The sequence below is a fragment of the Meles meles genome, chromosome 13, assembly GCF_922984935.1.
Source record: "Meles meles chromosome 13, mMelMel3.1 paternal haplotype, whole genome shotgun sequence".
Lineage (NCBI taxonomy): Eukaryota > Metazoa > Chordata > Mammalia > Carnivora > Mustelidae > Meles > Meles meles.
This window is the reverse complement of record NC_060078.1, coordinates 74,643,166-74,663,933: the sequence shown is the minus strand read 5'-3', so window position 1 is coordinate 74,663,933 and position 20,768 is coordinate 74,643,166. Positions and strand designations below refer to the sequence as shown.

At 50.8% G+C, this 20,768-nt stretch overlaps 1 long non-coding RNA gene across 1 annotated transcript; it reads left to right on the top strand.

Moving 5' to 3' along the window:
- The first annotated feature begins 847 nt into the window (after positions 1-847).
- Positions 848-20,471, top strand: LOC123955715. Its single transcript, XR_006821321.1, has 3 exons — positions 848-1,086; positions 16,203-16,397; positions 20,001-20,471. It is a non-coding gene; the product is annotated as an uncharacterized LOC123955715 (long non-coding RNA).
- Positions 20,472-20,768: the final 297 nt, after the last annotated feature.

Here is a 20,768-nt window from a genome sequence, read left to right as displayed (position 1 = left end):
GGAAAGGAGGGGGGAGGGGGGAGGGAGAGACAACGCCGAGGATCCCGAGAATCTTGCACCAAACGCGCCCAACCTGGAGAGAGGGGGAAAAATCCTTCCAGAAGAATTTGCAGGCGTGGATTGGGGTAATTTTTTTTCCTTTTTTTTTTTCTTTTTTTTTTCTTTCTTTTTTTTTTTTTTTTTTTTTTTTTTGGCGAGATGGCGTGGGGGGATCGGAGTTAGAGGCGGGGGGGGGCTTTCTCGGGGGAGGCAAAAAAAAGTTTTCTCTCCTCTGCAAAAGGCGGGCAGGGCGCCCTAAGTCCAAGGACAATCCATGGAAGTGTTCGCTTCTTCACAAGTTGTGCAAACGATTTGTTAGTTCATGAGCCTAATTAGTGCGGGGATCACATAAACAGCTTCCTCCGAAGCCTGGTAAATGGCTTGATGATTGGTCGCTATTACTCGCCCTGAGGTGGAAGGGGGGAGACTCTTTAAAGTGCGTCAGAGGGAGGCGAGCGCCTGGGAACCCGGAGGCCTGGATCCCGGCCGAGTGTGGAACGGAGTCGGCGCCGCGGCCTCGGCCGAGCCTCCTGCGCCCGCCGGGCCGCTGGCCTCGCCGCGCCTTCGCCCCGCGCTCCTTGCTCCCTCGCTCCCGCGTCGCCCGCCGCGGCTTCTCCTCCTCCTCTTTCGCCTCCTCCTCTTCCTTCGGCCTCCTTTCCTCCTCCTTCTCCTCCTCCTCCTCTTCTTCCTCCTCCTCCTCTTCTTCCTCCTCCTCCTCTTCTTCCTCCTCCTCCTCTTCTTCCTCCTCCTCTTCCTCCTTCTTCTCCTCCTCCTCTTCTTCTTCCTCCTCCTCTTTCCCCACCTCCTCCCCCTCTGCCACCGCCTCCTCCTTCACCACCACCACTCCCTCCGGGGCACCCCGGTCCCTGCAGAGTCCCCGGCCCGCGCCGCCTCTGCTGCGGCCCCCCGATCCCGAGCTGGAGGGACAGACGGACGGACGGACACGCAGATCCCTCGCGCCTAGCTCTGGGCCGCCGCCGCCCCCCCCCCCCCCCCCGTGGCCCTGCGTCGGGGAAGCTGGGATCGCCCCCCCGGAGCCCGGCGAGGGTAAGTGGATTCCGGGCGAGGGCTAACGGAGCCGCTCGGTTTCATCAGTCCCCACCCCCCCCGCAGAACTCCCGGCGGTTTCCCAGGTGAGGATGGAGCCTGGGCTGGAGGTTGGGGGCGGGGGTGGGGGGGGTCATCCAACCACGCGTAGCGTCGAGGTCCCAAGGTTGCTGCATTCGCGATTCTTGGCCAGGTTTGTTCGTTTGCAAGTTGAGGCACGAGTAAACGACCCTGCTCGGGCCACGGGCTTCCCACCAGACCCCACAGGCTCCAGGCTTTTTCTCCCTGCGAAGGCGCTCACCTCCTTCCCCCAAACTGTTCCTAAGGGTAGTATCTGGGACTAGGGGTGTCCAAGGTCAGGGGAAAGGTAGACGCGGTGTTACTATTACCGTTACACTGTCCTTAGGACTTGCGTTAATTTTATTATTATTATTATTATTATTATTATTGCTGCTGTTGTTGTTTTATTATTATTATTTCTATTATTATTCCGCCATCTGTCGTCCCAGGGGCGGGTTGCTGTGCAGGGCTTGCAACTAGGGACTGCAGATCGCGTCTCCGGTCCCAAGCCGTGTCCGCATTTTCGAGCTCGCCTTCGGTTTTGGGATGATTTTAGGGCCGAGTTCCCTCGTCCCCATTGGCTCACGCAGCGGCATAATTATGATCACGTCCCCCAGGCTGCTGGCGCTGCTCTCTGTTTATTGGTGGTTAAAGATCTATTATCTATTCATCAGCCGCTTCTTTTTTCCTTTTTTTTTTCTTCTTGCCAATTGCATTCTTCTAAAGTGAAGTACCAGCAGGTATTTTGCACGTTTACAATTAATGAGGAAAAAAATCTGGCATCCTTTAAATCTATTACTTAGAGGTCCATGCCATTTCTCTTAAGGAGGAAGAAATGCCTGTGTTTGGTGACTGGGTTGCCCTGAGACCCGAGAAAAGTCGATTGGGAGGGGGGAGAAGAACGAAGACCTGACCTGAGAGCCAGACGGCTTCCCCACTGGCTTCATCAGTGGAAGATCTGGGTCTTTGGACATACGCCCCTGCTTGCCCAATTGCTCACCTTCTTGCCCTGGGGGTCTCCCCTGACCTTCTCTGGTTTCATCTGATGTATTTTTTTGTTCACGTCAATTTCTCAACTTCTTTATTCCAGGCATAATCTGTTTGGGGGTGGGGAGGAGAAACCCTTTAGGAAAACCCTCCAGGCAAGAAAGGTTAGAAATGTGTTTTCTGGGGTTGTCTGGGCACCTGACCCTAGCTAACAGAGATCATCTGAGCTGCACACCGCCCCCCTCAACTTTCCCAGAGCATGCACACTTACACACATTCACACACAAGACAGGTGTGGGCCTTGGCTTTGCCGTCATGGCCGGAGAAACCTGACCCTGTCTCAAGCTTCAGACCTCTGATGCCAGCTCTGGGCTTGGGTGGTGGCTGGGTTTCCACCCTTCCCAGGTTCTTGTGGTCTTGCTTTGCAGCATTCCCCCCTCCCCTCATCCTTTTTCCCAGGCCTAAGGATGCAGGGTGTTTAGTCCAGCCTCTTGTGGTGGGGTGCGTTTAGAGATGTACCTCCCAGTGGCCTGAACCGCTGACTTCCAGAAATACTCCGGTTCACAAATCCCTCCCTCCATTAAGCTGTAGGGACACAAGCCCCATGGTGCCCAGGCTGGCAGGGAACCTGAGGCCACCTGGTAAGGGGGTTGGCTGTTGCTTGTCAGCAAGCCTGGGGAGGAGGTGGAGGTCAGACTTTCATTTCCAAAGCCAAAAAGAAGCATCCAATTTAGGTGGGCTTAGATCATGGATCCTGGAACCAGAGGGAAAGGTTCTTCTCCTTGAAAGGCTCTCCAGGAAGGATGGAGGGTCAAAACTAGGGGTACTAGAAGCCCTGCCCTGGCTGTAGGGTGGGGAATGAACATTTATTTCCCAGTATGAGTGATCTTGGCGGGGGGCAGAGGGGGCATGAAAGCAGATGACCTTGAGGGCAAAGGAGATCCAGTTAGTGTCTGGGAGGTGGAGTGAAGCTCGCCTCTAAAACGTAAGGGAGTTCAACCCCTTTTTAAAAGTCAGAGGCTGGGTGCTAAAGTGTTGTTGGTACGCCCTTAAATCCTTTCCTACCTTTGGCTGGGAGTGTCCAGAGTGCCCAAGGGGGTGAGCAACAGTCTGGAGCCCAGATCCCCTCCTCTTCCTGCCAGAGGCCGGAAAGTCTGCAGGGGCAAAGGGCCCAGATTGCTCAGAGCCTCGTCTCCCTTCCTGCAAGATCGTCCGCAGCCCATCGGCCTCTTGCATAGTGCCTGGAGGGTGGCTCCGGGTCCCTTGTGGCTGGCAGGTGGGCAAGGGTGGGGGATCGCCAGGGTCGGTTTCCTCTGCCCCGATTGCTGCCATCCCCAAGTCTTGCTCAGGCCCAGGAGAGAGAAACGGACTTGGGCCACACAGAAGCTCTGGAAGCCAGATAATCTATGCTAATTCATGCGGCCAGGGACCTGAGGAACACGGGAAGGTTCGAACTGAGCCCCTACGTGCGGGAGAATTAACTAGGACAGTAACTCATTAACCAGACTGGTGGGTGAGGCTCTGGGTACTGGGCACTCTGGTCTGGACTCGGACCCTAGGCCAACTCTACCCCTGCTCCTTGTGCCTCAGAGCTGCCCCTCACTTTATTTGCGGCTTAGGCCTTTGCAGAATCTGGCTCCTCTTTGTTCCTGAGCTGCCCTAGAACGATGGGTGTTTAGTTAAGTAAGGGAGCAGGCAGTGAGCTGCGAGGGGGTTTCCAAAGCTCCATCTTACGGCAAAGGGCTCTCCCTCCACACACCCCAAATCACCTCAAGTTGGGCTCTGTAGGTTCAGGAATCTGCACTGAGCAGGCAGCTGGCCTAGCAGACCCAAGATGAAGGTTTGAATCTGGGATCTGTCATTTACTGGCGGAGTGATCTTAGGCAAACACCACAACCTCTCCCCGCCTCATCTTGTCATTTGTAAAAATCTGACCAATGCTGCCCTTGAGGCAGTGGAGGGCAGAAGTCAGGCCTGTGTTTGAGGAGTGATAGAACTCTTCTATTTCTTGGTTATGGCAGTAATTACACCTCTATGAGCATTTCTCCAAACTCACAGAACTGTGCACTAAGATGGGTGAATTTCCCTGTATAGTCTACGGTAATGACCCTGCCCCACCCAAAAAATGCCAGGCAGATCTGGGTGACCTTGAGCAAATTGCCCAACCTCTCCGTGCCTTTCTCTTCTGTGAACTGGAGATAAATAATAGTACCTTGGCCCTTGGGGTTGTTCAAGGAGATAAGCCAAGCAAAGTGCTTAGACTGTCATTAGCACATAATGAACTGTAATAAAAGTTAGCTCCTGTCCCGGGTGTTCCTGTTGTTACTACCTGCCCACCTCCAGGGCTCGTTGCTGGGCTTCAAAACTGAACAACATAGTTGTGCAACGTAAGCTATTGCTTGTCTCACAGTCCTGCCCCTAGCTTCTCTGTGCTCCCCACAAAGGCCCAGGATTTCCTGGGCAGGTGCTGAGGGGATAGAAGCATGGATTCCTAGCTAGTGGGAGGCATCAAAGGGCAGAAATGTGGCGGGATCTCTCATAACTCTCTGTTCTGAGTTTCCCGCCTGGGGCACATTCATCGCCTCCTGCAGCTCGGGATGATGCCAGGTGCTCCCTGGGGTCACTACCTTTGCCACTACCTTCTCGAGTCTCAGTTTTCTTATCGGTGAAAAAGAAATGTTCATATCTTCACAGTCGTTGAGAGCAGCAAGTGAGCTAATAGTCCCCGTTCATCAAATATTAGAGTGGTCCAGTTCTCCTGGTGCACTCCGTCACATCCAGGACCCTTCCGGTGAGCGGGTACCGGTTGCGTGAGCCCGCACTGTGAGCCCTCCCGGAAGCGTGGGGAGCGTGGCCGTCCGCGAAGACGGAGCCCTTTCTGGGGCCCAACGCGAGGAAAGGAGGAAAGGTGTTCCGGGACGGGCCTCCCCGGGGGGTCGGTTAAGAATTCCTCCAACTCACTGTGATTCCTAGTCACCCGTCCTCTCCGAACGCGCAGGGAGAGGATGGGAAAACGAACAAAATAAATCATCTTTAAAACATGTTTTTAAAAAAATTGTTATTAGAGCAAAATCCCTTCCTGGCGTCCTCCCTGGAGGCAGCTCCCTGGGCGGGGATCCGCGTGCGCGCAGCGGCGCCTAGTGGCGAGGGCGGGAGCGGGCAGGATAGCCGCGGAGCCCCTGAACGGGGTACGTACGCAGGGGAGTGCTGGGGTGGCGTCCCCAGGGCCAAACTCTTGCGGTGACCGCAATCTGGGCGAGGAGAGGAAGTCTATGGAGGCTCACTGACTAGAGTAGAGAGGACGACTTGGAAATGCGTTCCTCCCCACCCCCACCCCCACCCCCACCCCCCCCCCCACCCCCACCCCCCCCCCCACCCCCCCCCCCACCCCCACCGCCACCCCCACCCCCACCCCCATCAGCTCTTGGAATCCCAGCCCCAGTAGGAGTCGGGCTCCTTTCTCCGGAGTGCAAGGAAGGAGGAAAGGGTTCAGTTCTAAAAATGACTAGGCGGCCCTGTGGTCACCTGTGCCAGGGCGATGGCCAGCTACCGCGCAAATACAACCACAGATCCATGCCTGAAGTCTCAGATCCCTCTTTCCAGCCACAGTAGTTCAAGGAATGGACCCCTGTTGCCCGCGCTGGCCCCAAGTGGGGTGGAGTCAGAGGAGCTGGGGGTCACGCCCAGCTCTCCCAGCTTTGCGCCCCCTCCTGGGCGGCCAATGTTCTAGTGGTTATTGCTGAGGTGGGGATTGGTCCCCAGAGGGATTGGGGCGGCCACCGCAGGCCGGGTGACAGTCCCCTTCCTCTTGGAGCCCGCAGACCCCATCTGCCTCAGGGCAGGCTAGCCTCTCCCTTGAAGTGAGGCCGTGGAATCCTCTCGGGGTTTGCTGGAAATCCAGCGGCATCCTCCAGGTAACTGTTCAAAGCGTCCACCTGCGGGTCAAGCCCTCCCAGGAGCGTCTGGACCCTAGTCTAGGTCTTTGCTTTCCCAGGTGACTGCAGGAAACTGGTCCTGTCCTTCTCTGGACGTTAGCAGGAGCTTGTGAACTCCTGGGGCTTCCGAGATCTGTCCAATTTTAGACCTAACATTTCAGAGCCAGGAACTGGCACTGACCCATTGGAGCTATAGGCAGGAAGTGACCCTAGAGTTTTAACACCTTCATCAGGTTGAAACACATCAGTCCCTCAACACACTGGCTGTCTGGATTCACTACTGGAAGGGAAGACACAGAATCAGAGCAGGTCCCCGTTTCTTTCTCCCTCAGCTGCCTTCAGGTGAGTCTAAGGCAAAGCAAAGATGAGTGAGGGACAGACTGATGGACACAGGCAAGCAGGAATTAGAAACCACTGGCCTTGCTCAGGCAACAGCTCCACGGGGGTGGAGATAGTTGGGTCTCTCCTGCACTTGCCCCTCCCCGCCACCCACCCCTAAAACTATAGTTCCATTGAGCCCCAAGGGCAGTGACTCTTGCCAGGTGCTCCGAGAGGCTGGGCAAGATGTCTAGCAAGCCACAGGACCAGCATGAAGGTGGGGGACACACCTTCGGATTCCCCTACTACCTTCTTTGGCATCTTTTCGTTAGAGACTCTGCTCTTGTCACCTGTGAGCGACCTTGTAAATTGGGGTTCAGTCCTTTTAGGAGCTCCCTGGGATTGTCAGCACTAACGAACTATCAAACCTGGGGATGGCTTCTGAAACACTGCTCCTCTTTCAAGAACTGAATTGTTTCTTCTTTCAGTGCCTTTCCTTTCTCTCTCTCTTTTTTTGGGGTGGGGGGAACCTGGGGGCCAAGCTAGGGCTTAGAAATGGATCCTAGCCACTTGAAGAAAGAAACTGGAGACTTTCTCATAGAGGCTGCAGCTATCCTTGAAACCTGGAGAGGATGACTGGAAGGTTTAGAAGAAATTGTAGAATTTAAAAGCCCGTTTGCTCACACTCCTGATCCCAGGAAACTTCAGAATCTGATGTCGAAGGAGTCATAATACCCATTTTCCAGATAAGAAAACTGAGGCTCAAAGAGGTAACAAAAAACGCACTCTCACCTCCGGGTTGCGCCTGCTGTGGGCATCCCACGAGGGGCCCTGGGACGGCCCCGCCCCCCCCCCCTCCAGTATTGCCAAACGCCTACATTCCAGCCAATGAGAAAAGAAAGGGAAGAGTCTACGCAGGCGGACGGGGGCGCCCAAACAGTCGCTAGCAGTGCGGTTCATCCAGGCGGCCCCACATAGTGGAACTCTGGCGCTAGCCTGGAGGCCACTTGCCCACGATCTCTCTCCAGGCCACCTTTCCAGTCCACAGGCCTCGCCCCACACCCCTTTTCTCTTTCCCTGCTCCCCTCCTGCGGATTCAAGCCCGGGGTTTAGGACAAGAGGGTCATCTGCGGCCTCACTTCGGCCAGGGAGCTGAAGAGCCAGTGAGTGCATCGCTGGGTGGCCTGGGCACTCACTCCGAAGCCCCGGCTGAGATTCTGTGGCCCAGCACCCTGGCGTTGCTCTCGTGGGCGACTCAGAGCGACCCTGAATCCGCAGAGCAGCGCCTGCGGACGGAAAAAGTGGATCGGGGTCCCAGCTCCCTTCCCAGGCAGCAGGGCGGCCCGAAGGCCCCTCCTGCAGCTACCTGTGCGTGCCTGGCCTGGCCAGCCTGAGCGGACCTGCGCGGAGAGTGCACAGGGACAGGGAGCTTTCAAGGAGGCACGCGGACAGGGTGTTCCCCGGCCCCCCGTCCTGATGAGACCTCCTCCCGGAGCGTGGACCCCGGCGGCCTTTAATTGCAGACTGCGGCCAGGCTGCCTCCAGGGCAACCAGGGGGGTTGAGAGGAGCCCCACCAGTGGGGGCCCCGCAGCTGCACCCCTGCCCACCACACTGACAGTCCGGGGCTTCTAGCGTCCGGGGGTTGGACGCGCCAGGCCCCGCTCCCCTATTTGAGTCCCTTCCGCTCCTGGGCGCGGGGACACGCCGAGCGCCCAGCTTCCGCGGCCGGCGGAGAGGCCGAGCGGGGCCCGAGGGGACCTCCGGATCGGGCCTCCGAGGCCTCCCCGCCGGGTCCTCCCGTCTCCCCCACTCTGAGAGGCCCGACCGCAGTCGCCCTCCGCTTAGCCGGCCGCCCGCGGCTCACCCGGAGCAGCGCCACAAAGGGTGGCATTGCGGCGGCGCGGGCAGGGACCTCATTGGTTCAATATTAGCTTTTCATTCCAGTCTATTGTGCCCATCTGAGATAATATTGACTCTGAGGTGAGAGCCCGCAGACGACAGAGCTTGTCTGACACTCCGCGGCAGGGCGCTCCGGAGGCAAGAGAACCAGAAATGGAAAGTTAAGGGGACGGCAAACAGAAGCGGCGGGCGCGGCGGCGCGCCCCCGGGCTGCGGACCGCCCCGCCGCAGTGCGCTCTCCGCCGTGTGCGCCCCGGCCTGCGGCGGGGGAAGCGGGCTTCGGGGCAGGGTCTCCGTGTCCCGAGCCCGCCCTGAGGAGGGGGCCCCGCGCGTTCCCATCGGAAACAGCCCTCGCTTAACACACACTCCCTTCTTCCAGACGACTGGTTTTGAGGTCCCGCTTCTAGGTAACTGGAGAAAAACTGACTCCCCTACACCCTGTTTTAGCTTGCCAGGAAGCCAACGACGGCCTCTGGGATATTTTTCCCTTTTAAAAAGATGAAACTCTTCAGGGTAACTTCTCTGTCAAAGCGTTTCTCCTGTTTCTCCAGCATGAGAAGAGTAAACGCCGCAATTATCACGAAGCCGCAAGACTTGGAAGCGCGCGGTTAATATCGCATTTCGAGCTGTGCATTTTGCTTTGCTTGGAGTCGTCTCCTTGCAGCCCATGCGCGGGTTTCTTAACTGCTTTTCTAGCCGCAGCTTTTTTTTTTTTTAATTAATTTATTTATTTTTATTTGCTTATTTACAGCAAAGCCGCAGCTTTAAAGGGCCTCTGAAACGTCAGGTCTTGCATATAAAGATTCGTTTCAATTTCCAAATTGCCTCTAAACGCCCACATTGGAAAATGGCACTTTAAGTTGTCTTATATGTCTGAGACAGAACACTTAGGTTTACACGCTGGGGGACCAAACGTCAAATGTTCAGGGCTTGCAGTGAACGTGGGGAAGGATGCCCCAGGGTCTCATTGAGGAAATTTGTGTCTCCCCCAACCCCCTCATTGGAGACTGACCTCTGTAAGAGATAGTCAGTTAACTTCATTACTCCAACGAGGAGCTAGCTAGTCATTTGGAATATTATGTCGTCCCAAGACACGTGGGCCGGTGGGGAGCTGGGGTGGGGCAAGGACTGGGGAGGTACCACCAGCAATGGGGACCATTGTGTGCCTGCCTCCTTCTCAGGCTCCCTGGGACTGCATGCTACCTGGCCCCTTGGGTATTTCAGAGGAGCACATGCTGTTTAATATAATGACCTATAATGTATCATATTATGTATGGTCTGCTGGTATTATTTATATAATTTATTGCATACTATATATAATTAGGTATATATTATTTAACATAGAGCGTATATTATACAGTTTCACATATTATATGCTGTTTGACATATTTAACATCTAGTTACATTATTATATTACTTATTAACACTTAACATGTTTAATTAATCATACACTATATATTGTATGCTGTATACAGTTCTGGTGTATGTGTACATATACACACACTTGTCACGTATGTGTTGTGTGTGCAGAAGTATTTGGGGGAGCCTTTAATCTCCCTGAAAGTGTATATTTGATTGCTTAACACAACGTGGTAAAGTCCTGATCGAAACCACGTTGGCACCAGCTCTGTCTTTATGACAAATAACTCTAGTGCCCAATGTTGGCCCCAGGGAAAGGCGGGGCGGGGGTAACTCTGACGGGAGGGACGGCAGGTCCCTCTCTGGAAAGGGCTTTTCCAAATGGCCCTTCCCTGGGAACAGAGGAGCCCACGTTCCGGACCTGGCGGCCGCCTCCTTTTTCTTTCGCGTTGCGGTGGTTGTGTTGGTTTTGAGAAAGGCTGTTTAGAGGCTCCGACGGTCCCTAAACTGATGTCATGAATTAAAAATGAATTTGGGGAGTGCAGCATCTGCTCGGCTGAGACGTGTGGCCGGGAGCAGAGGCCTTTTCGGAGGCTCCGGGCTCCAGACGCCTGGGCGGCGGGCTCGGGCCTCGCCGTTCGATGCGGCCGCGTAGCCGCGCTCCGGGCTCCCGCCGCCGCCGGCCTCCCCTCCCCGCGCTCGGGGAAGCGGCCGGGGGCTCGGAGCGCTTGCGGATCAGGTGCTGTCGACTGCAGTCCGCTTCTACTCGGGATCGAGGGCTGGAATGAGCAGGTAGTCGCCCGCTCCCGCAGGAAGGCCGGGGCGGTGTGGCCCGAAGAAAAGCAAGTCGGGATCTCCCAGGACGCACGTGTTCGTCCTTTTCAAAAGCAAGAACCGCGCAAGAGATCCAGTGGATGGCGGGGGGAGCCGGGGCGGGGGGGGGGAGCCGGGGAGGGGGGGGGGGAGCCGGGGAGGGGGGGGGGAGCCGGGGCGGGGGAGGGCGGGAGGGCGGAGAAGGGAAAAGGAAAATAAAAGACAGTCGATGTCAGGTATGGCCGAAGACAGCGTCAGAAATGAGAAACGCCCTCGCTTTCAGCCGGGGAAACGGGACGCGCGGCTCCTTCCCCCTCTGAGGCCTGGGAGTCGGGAAGAGGGGCTGGGGGGAGAGGGGAGTCCGGGAAGCCCTAGCGAAGGGGGGCGGTTCAGAGACTGCCATGGTACGGTGGGCTATTTCTTAAAAAGAACTCCTCCCCTCACTGGCTACCTGGTCTTGCGGGACAAAACAGTGAAAGTTGCAAGGAAAAACAAAACAAAACCCCCAAACCAAAAAACAACCCCTCACCAAGAGGTTTGGGTTTCCCACTTCCAGCAAAAATCCTGAGCTCTGCAAGACCGAGCTCACCTCCGATCTGGGTCCAATTGCCAGCCTTGGGAAAAGGTTTGGACATCACAGGGGTGGAGGACTGCAGGTTGGGGCCTCCTGCTCTGACCCTGAGGGGAGTCCTAGGATGAGTTGGCCACCGGAAAGTGGGAGAAAGTCTTCTGTTGCTAAAAATAAAATCAGCCAACCTTCTCCCTCCCCAGCGGCTGCCTGTCTGCAGGCCTGGCTGCATGGCTGGGCGTCTGAACACGCACAGGATGCCAAGCCTTCCAGATGAGGAAGGAATCGCAGTGCCAACCATGTGGCCGTGGATCTCCCCCAGATGGGCTTTGGCACATCTGGCCCATCTGTAGTACTGTCTCCATCCAGGTGATCCATCTTGCCTCTGCCCAGCGCAGTTGGAAAACTTGATTCTCATTGTGGAAGCATGAGAGTTCCCTATTTCTGCCCCTTGCTCTGAGCCCCGCTGATTGTTTTAAGGGCAGCTGCTCAGGTGTGCTGGGAAGAAGATAGGGTCTGTTTCATTGCTCACTTGCTGCCGGGCATCTTGCATGAGAGATGGTTCATTTCTATCTCTGGTGGCACCTAGGCAAAGCGTCTATTACCAGGTTCTAGCTCATCCCATCCTCTCAGAAATCCATGGAAGTACTCAATCTATTTCCACCTTCCAAATATGAAAACTGAGACTCTGAAGTAAAGGGTTTCACCGCAAGGTCACACACACATAGCTAGTAAGTGAAGGAGTCTGGCTTCCAACCCACATGTATCTGACCCCAGCCACTTGTCCTCTCCCTCCCAACTTCTGCATCCTATCAGAACGCTCCCCTTCTCCCCAGCGAGGAAGTCAGGGCCCAGAGTGTAAGGAAAGAGATAACACTCTGCTCTGAGTCCCCCCAAAAGTCAATGACTGCAGAATTCAGAGCCTGGATCCCCCATTCTCTTGGTCTGGAAGAGACGAGAGCCAGCATGTGGGTAGAAGTTGTGGGTTACAAAGAGTCTGCTCCCACCTTCCTTTGGCCACCTTCCCACATACCCAGTGAGGTGGCCAGTTGTTACCCCATTAGAGAGGCAGAGATGGGCTCACCAAGGCTGAGCAACTTGTTCACTGCCCAGCCAGTTCACGCAGAGCCCTGGCACTGGCCTGGGCCAGCCGGTTCCAAGCCTCCCAGCTCCGCACACCACATATGGGACCATTTAACCAACAGAGTCAGGCCTTGCACTCTGTTGTGAAATTGCTAGGTTGTTTTCCCTTTAAGTGTTCCTGCAAATATTATTTGGGGATTCAAAACTTTCTCTTCGTGTATGCCCCTCTTGTACTCATTCCTTCTTCACCACACGCTCTTCTGTGTCACAGGGCCTTCAGGGAAATGAAACAAGGAGTTACCCCCTTTCTGTGTTTAGTGATACTCAGAGACCAGAGTGTATAGATTTTTACCTACGATTGTATATTTTGCCCTATAGCCATTTGCTTTATGCTCATGACTAAAATGCAAATGTGTCATCGAGAATTTTAAGTTTTGTGTGTTTTTCATGATTTTAATGGAATTTTTAACCCTTGCTTTAGACTATGTTTTCTATTTGCTAAGATCCAAGGGGAAGAGTTTGAGGTAGGAGGAATCCTTTGCTCAAATGGCCCCATATCCAAAAGCATCATCAGGAATCCAGACAGGGACTGGCTAGAGAGGTCTCTAACCGGAGGGGATGTACCAAACACCTACCATCGGGATGAGCCTTCGGACAGCCCGAGCTCCATCTCTGTGCCCAACTGAACCCCGCTTCTTCACTGCTCCCCAAGAGGCATGTCTTTCCATTCCAAGGAAAGCTTTATTTTGTATTATAAAATTATATGTATATTTTCATACAATTGTAAAATTATAATTATAAAATTATATGTATATTTTCATACTAGGCCAGAATGTGTGAAGAAATAAGTAGCAGTCACTTGAATTTCCCCTAGCCAGAGGCCACCACTGTCAAACATTTGGGAATGTTGACTTTTGACACCTTGGAAAAGAAAAGAAATTCTATTATGTCTACACATGTTCGTTATTGTTGTTCTAGTAAAGAAAGAAAGAAACCTGCTCTGTAGTTCTGTTTATATGAAATTCATAAGTAGTTATAGAAGTCAAAACAGTGGTTGCCTCCAGCAGAGGGCTGGCTACAAAGGAGGGCAAGAGAACTGGAAAAGCTAGAAATGTCCTCTATCTCGACTAGGGTGATGGTAACATGTAGGTATACAATTGCAAAAACTCATTGAACTTAAGACTTGTTTGTTTGACTATAAATTTTTATACCTCAATAAAGAAAAAGAAAGTAAAGGAAGAATCTTGGGCAAATATTATAGCCAAAGAACAAGCTGGACAGGGGGATGAAGGGGAAAAAAAAAAAAAAGCATAAGATGCTCAACTAAGACAAGGACACACAGACCCAGGGCTTTACAGAGAGGGATACAGGCTTGACTCGGTATACTGGCCTCCCCCAGCACCTCCCTGTGGCAGGCCTGCACTTAAATCCAGGAGGACTGGATCCTTAAAAGGCCAATGCAGTAATGAGAGCCTGCTGGGGCTCACCGACTACCATACTCTCCTCTCCAATGCTGTGACTCCTCCTTGTTAGTCAGACTCTGCATTTCCTGGTAGGGGCGGGGTGTCCCTCAGAGCCTAACAAAAATCTGTGCTGAGTCAGGAAGGAAGCTGGAAAGCCTTAAGTTTCAAATAGGTTATGTTCCAAAAATTTCTTTCTTCATCGCTGTCTAGGACTCAGAATGTTGTCTTTCATAGTGACAACGTTAAAAATGTTCAAGACTTCCAGTTTCTCCTCCCCCCAAAAGCTATTAAATGTCTACTCATAAGATAAAGAATTATATAGGCTTGGTAGGAATATAAGGGTGTTGAATTATACTGGCTGTGTGCCACGAAAAGCAAATTCCTCCCCTCCCCACCTCCAAAATGTACCTGCTATCTGCTAGACACTGTGTTAGCATTTGGGATTCAAAAACGACAAAATCTCATGATCTCTTCCCCCAAGCAGCTCACTGCCTAGTAGAGGAAGACCTTGGAAATATGTAAGTGCCAGAAAATTCATAGGCATTGTGATAGAGGTTGTCATAATTAAAGAAAACAGAAAAATAGAAGTGAATGCTAGTTGGCAGGGGAGAATAATAAATTTTGAAGTGGGGTGAGTTGTTGGGCCAAGGAATTAGGTAAAACTCCATGGAGAGACTCTAACGTCCTGGGGCACTTTGAATGGCAGTGGTCCTAGATCTGATTTTACTACAAAATGTCTATCTTCCTCTACCACTTCTCCCATTTTTTTAAAAAAGATTTTATTTATTTATTTATTTGACAGAGAGAGAGAGAGCGCACGCACACAAGCAGGCAGAATAGCAGGTAGAGGGAAAGAGAGAAGCAGTCTCCCTCCTAAGCAGGAAACCTGACATGGGCTCCATCCCAGCACCCTAGGATCACGACCCGAGCTCAAGGCAGACACTTAATGACTGAGCCACCCAGGTGCCCCAAGGTATTATTTATTTATTTGAGACAGAGAGCATGAGAAAGGGGAGGAGGTTGGAGAGGGAGAAGTAGACTCCCGGCTGAGCAGGAAGTCCAAAGTGGGGCTTGATCTCAGGACTCTGGGATCACAACTTGAGCCAAAGGCAGACACTTAGCCGACTGAGCCACTCAGGAAATGGAAATGGAAAATGTCTTCCATTTTCATGGCAGAGTATGACAGTTGGACTTCTCAGTCATGTTTGGGGTTGGTTGGCTTTGACTTTCAAATTATTTGAAGGGAGTAGAAGTGGGCAATACTTAAAATTCCAAAGAGCAGAGTAACAAAAATTTAAAAGGTATATAAACCTTGGAGAAGTCTTGTCAGAGGTAAATTTGACCTAGTGGTGAGAGCAAAAACCATAACCCCCAACACTGAGGAAGAAAGAAGGGCCATTGCCCACACCAGTCACCGGATGGTGAAGTTGGGACAGGATAGCTTGGTTGCATTCTGGAAAGCAGACTGGGTTAGTAGACTGTGCCCTCAGAAGTAGGGCACCTCTTAAAATCACATATAGTATTTGGGGATCACGTAGTCATTCAATCAACACATAGCCTTTACCATTTATGAGGAAATTTGCAACTGACCAGAAATTAACAGGGTTAAAAGATCTAGTGGATCATGATCCTTGCCCTTAAGGATTATTTGGGGGAATTAGATAACTATTATTTAATGTGCCCAGACAGAAAATCCCCTCCTGACCCTGTTCTATCAGCAAGTTGGGGGTAATAACAATGCAAGATCTACTGACCTCACACAATTGTTCTGAGGACAGAATGTGATTAGGAAGTAAACATGCCTTTGTCAAGTTCTGGCATTAGACAAGCATTAATCGTTAAAATGGTTCTCAGCTGTGTGCTCCCCTTGCTGGTCAATTTTTCATTCAACAAATATATACTGTGCATTTCTGCTGAGCAGGCACTGTTAGGGGCACTGGGAACATGGCAGTAAAGAAAACAGACAAGGTCTCTGCCCTCATGAAGCTGACGTTCCCCAACAGGAAAGTCTATGGGCACGAATAAAAAATCCCATCAGCCATGTGAGAGAGGCAGGAAGCTTAAAGCTGAACAAAGCTATAGATACATATTCACTGTGTAGAATATTGAAAAAACTGGAAACAACCCATGTTTCCTTTAATGGGGAACTGGTAAAAAAAAATTGAGTTACTTCTGTACAGAGAAAATTGTATCACTATAAAAAGGTAGGAGGAGCTATCTCTTTGTAATATGACAAGAAGATCTTTAAGACGTGTTGAAGGGGGATAAAGCAAGCTCCAGAACAATACACAGTATGATCCCAAACACTTGCCTGTTTGTTTGTGTATATACTTAAATGAGGTCTTAGAGAAAAATTCTGGAAAGATACAAAGTGACAACAGTTCTACTTCAAATGCACATTCAAGGGAGCAGAGGGGGTTGGTGGGGGAATGTGTGGACCAGGCACATTTATTGACTGAGGTATACAAGTATACAATGTATACTTCTTGATTGTTCCATTTCCCGCAATTGGTGTGTGGCTTGTGTAATTAAACAAGGTGTATGCATGTGTGTACACCTGAGTTAGAGCAATAGGATTATGGATGACAGTTGCTCTTTTAATCTCCTTTAATGTTTTATTATGTCTATAGAGAGATATATGCACCTAGATGAGATGAAGCCAAAACATAAAAGGTGGAATGAAAACATGGTGCCCTGGCTCGGAAGTCTTGCCTCTCCCCACCCCGCCTGCAGTTTATAGTGAAACCCTTTTTTAAGAGCATCATGAGATGTTGGATAAAGATCCTTGATCTCCTAGTTCTGAGACACATGTAATTATTTCACAGGTAAGTAGCCTCAAGGATCTTTTTGATAGATATGTCCTCATTGTGAAAGCATCACGCCTGTCCCAGCAATAATTGAGCTTTGGCTGGAGCCAATGTGGGGGTTCTGGTATGTGCTGGGTGACTCCCAATTAGGTTCCCCTGGCTCCCAACCCAAGCCATGTGAGCTGGCCTTGGCTTTGGCCAATCTCTGAAACCCAGCCCATTCATGCCGTCCAGATCTCTTCCATTGCCGCCCCCCTCCCCTGCCCACCCAACCGGGGACCACAGGCAGATCTTCAGGGTCTCTAAAGGAGGCAGCTGGCCTGCGTGGCCTATAATGTCATTCATACTCCCACACTTCTCGTTTCTACTGGTGCAAGTTGTTACAAGAGACCACAGTTCATTCACATGCACCTGCCATGTGCTGAGGACAAACAGAAGCAGAAAAGCAAGGGCTCTGGTTTTAAGGGCTTGCTCTTGGCGGAGTCAAAGGCTTTGGGAAGTTGGAGCCAATGAAACCACTGGAAAGGTGGACTCCAAATAGCCCTTTGGCTCCGGCACTTCTGTCCAGTCTCTGGCTCTAAATCTCTTGCATAAAGCTGCCTCCGCTCCTCCAATCCTTTTGTTCTGAAAGGCAGCTGGTCGCGCCCCTGGCCAGGAGTATTGCTTCAGATCCCTGAGACTGGCCCACACCCATGTTACAGCGGGGGAACAAGAGTCTCCGTGTGGGGACGGGGATAGCCAGAGGTCAGGGTGAGATCCAAAAAACTGGAGCGGGGACCCAGGACCTTACAGCCAGTCTGTTGGCTCAGCAAATCTTTATTGTGCACTCGCTGTGTGCCTGGCCCTGTGCTAGATTGCAGGAGCACAAGCATGAATCAAGGGCACTTGGGGCTTCCAGACCAAGCTCTATGGTTAGAAGTCTTTCCTGGCAGGCTGACATCCTCTGTTGGAGAACATTCAGATCTGTCCCCTTCTGCAGCCCCCCCCCCCCCTGCACAAACAGTCAGCTTAACCATCTTAGCCACCAAGGAGCAAAAAGCTGCCAGAGGAAACCATAAGGAGGCATGCTAGACACTGAGTCAAAAAGGGGCTGGGGGTCAGAAGTCATCCTAGGCTGTGCAGAAAACTCCGCAGTGCCCTTGGTCAAGGCCAGTCTCCAGCAAGGGGAACTTGCTTCCCTGCACTGAGGGCGGATGGTGTCTTCCCAGACGTGTGGCAGGATTTGAGAATGAGCAGGACCTCTCTCGTTCCTTCTTCCCTCCTCCCAGCTGTGTGACCTGGCTGGGGGCTCAACCTCTCAAGTCTCAGTTGTTTCTTCTGTGAAATGGGAATAATAACAGTCCCGCTGATTCTTCTTTCAGCGGGAGAAAGATGATTCTGGAGATCAAATGAGGTCAAGGATGGAAAAGGAAATTATAAAGCACTTTACAATACAAGCAGGTGTTGTCATCCTCTTTGAGGCCTTCCCCCCCCCCACCCCCCGGCCACCACCCCACCAGGAAGGCCCTCGGCCCCCAGCTGTGTGAGGTTTTCCCACACGAATGCAGGAACATTCATGTGGGCGGCAGCAGGAATCCCTAGCCGGCTCCTGCTATTGGCTCGAGGGGTCTTTCTAGAACCCACAGATGCCCTCCCAGGAGTTCCCTTAGAAGCCAAGTAGACAAGCCAAACCGGCCCTGGCTGAGCCATCCCGTTTCTACTGCGGGCTCAGGCGCCACCCTGAAACCCACTGAACCAATGCCATGGATGCCCAACAGGTGACGACAAGTGGCGTTTTCGGGGTGCTTCATGGGCACCCCGAGAGAGAGGCTCTTTTTGAGGAGGAACAAGGAACCCTGGGGGCAGCAAGGCACCAGCACCTCTGGTCCTCACGTGCTGTCTACCTTGGGCGCGTCGCCTCACCTTTCTGGGCACTGCTGTCAGATGGGCATTGTTGTTTTTTATTATAAAAGTGGGGCGCCTGGGTGGCTCAGTGGGTTAAGCCTCTGCCTTGGGCTCGAGTCATGATCCCAGGGTCCTGGGATCGAGCCCCGCGTCGGGATCTCTGCTGGGCAGGGAGCCTGCTTCTCCCTCTCTCTCTGCCTGCCTCTCTGCCTACTTGTGATCTCTCTTTCTGTCAAATAAATAAATAAAATCTTTTTTTAAAAAGTGACTCATAATCATAAAAGATGTAAATGTGACAGAAGAGGAAAGTGTCCCTAAAGATGCCTCCCCAACTCCTTTTCCATCGACCGTCTGCTACAGAAATTCTTTTCAATACACTAATAGTTACGTGTGTATCTTGAACAGAAACTGGAATCACAAAGATACCTTGTCTCCTGGACTTTTCTTTTTCCTCCTTTGTGTAAGTAGGTCTGCCTCCTTCCCTTAACCATCTGCAGCGTGTTCCAGCATCTCTTGGGCTATTTTGTGACATTTCCGTAGGATAAATTCCCTGGCATGAAATGACTGGGTCAGAAATATTTCTCCACATCCTCAATACATACTATTTTCTTCTCATTTTAAACTGCTCGTTAGCAAGGTTGAGAATCTTCTTTTGTAAGTTTAGTGGCTATTTGTATTTCTTCTGTAAAAAAGCTTTCTTACATCTCCCAATTTTTCTATCGGCACGATGGTCATTTTCTTGTCTGAAAGCAGCACTTTATATAGTAAGGCTCTTGATCAATCGCTTGTCATATGTTACGTTATGTCTCTAGTTTGTCATGTGTTTTTAGTGTGTGTCTCCCATACCAAAGATTTGAATATTTATTCAGGTAAAATTGTTAGCTTTTTTTTTAATAAAGATTTTATTTATTTATTTGACAGAGAGATCACAAGTAGGCAGAGAGACAGGCTGAGAGAGAGGAGGAAGCAGGCTTCCTGCTGAGCAGAGAGCCCGATGCGGGGCTTGATCCCAGGACCCTGGGTCCACAACCTGAGCCAAAGGCAGAGGCTTTAACCCACTGAGACACCCAGGCACCCCAAATTGTTAGCTTTTTTCCTTTATGGATTCTGAGGCTTATCTGTTGTCAAGAAAGGCTCTTCACATTCTCAAGATTATGCAATTATTTGTATCTGGTTTCTTTTGCAGCTTTTGTCACTTTAAAAAAGTGTGCATCTTGAATACATCTGGAATTTCTTTTTCTGTGAATGTGGCATGAGGTCAAAACCCACTCTTTCCCCCTCTTCAAGGGATAACTGATGATTCCAGTACCACTGATGCACCAATGTAGCCTTTCTCGGCAAACCCAAATTACGATCTTTATCACATAAGTTATACGTTACTCCAGTAGCCTATTTTATTCTATTCTACATTGTACTTTTTTAAAAGATTTTATTTATTTATTTGACAGAGAGAGAGAGATCACAAGTAGGCAGAGAGGCAGGCAGAGAGGGGGAAGCAAGGCTCCCCACTGAGCAGAGAGCCCGACGTGGGGCTCGATCCCAGGACCCTGAGATCATGACCTGAGTGAAGACAGAGGCTTAACCCACTGAGCCACCCAGGTGCCCTTCTATTCTATTTCATTTGCTTATCTGTTTGATATTTTTATAACATTAGCATACCACTTAATTATTCTGACTTTTGTAGTATCTTTTCAAATTCAATGGGGCAAGCCCCATCTCATTTTTCTTCTTTTACAGAAATTGTCTATCCTTGTGGATCTGTCCTCCTGGATAATATTGGAAGTCAACTTGCCAGTTCTTCTAATCAGAAATTTTATTGAAGTTGCAATTTATAAACTAACTTGGGGGAAGAATTGAGATCTTAACAATATTTAGACATCCCAAGCAGAAAGACAGTTCTTTATTTTATTTAGGTTTTCCTCGGTGTAATCAAACTTGCTTCTAAACGGGTCTTAGATATTTCTTACATAAGTTAGTGTATTTTCAGTTTTAAGGTGATTTATGCTTTGTTTTGTTCTGTTTTTGTTACAACAAAAGGAATAATTTTTATATTTTCAACTCGCTATTTCTATTATATGAGAAAACTGTTTGGTTTGTGTCTGGGAATCCTTGCAAACTCTGTTGTTTCTTAAGTAATCTGTTGAGTCTCTTGGATTTTCCACTTAATAACTGCTTTACTTATTACCCAAGGAAAACATGTCTATTATAGAACATGAAAACACACAAAAGAAAAGGGACAAACAGTACCTGTAAAATCCACTCTTTAGAAAAAGTTATTCTTAACACTTTGATGAACGTCCCATCCCCCAAAAGATATGTGCATATCCTGGACATGTTATATACCTTTGTATATATACACACAAACACACATAAAACAGTGTAATTTATATGACATTGGCATACATCTACTGAGGGATACAATAATAGCTCTAAGAATTAAGACAATACACATGTACAGAGTTGTTTAAATAGCTTCATGCTATGCATAATATTTTCTAACCCACT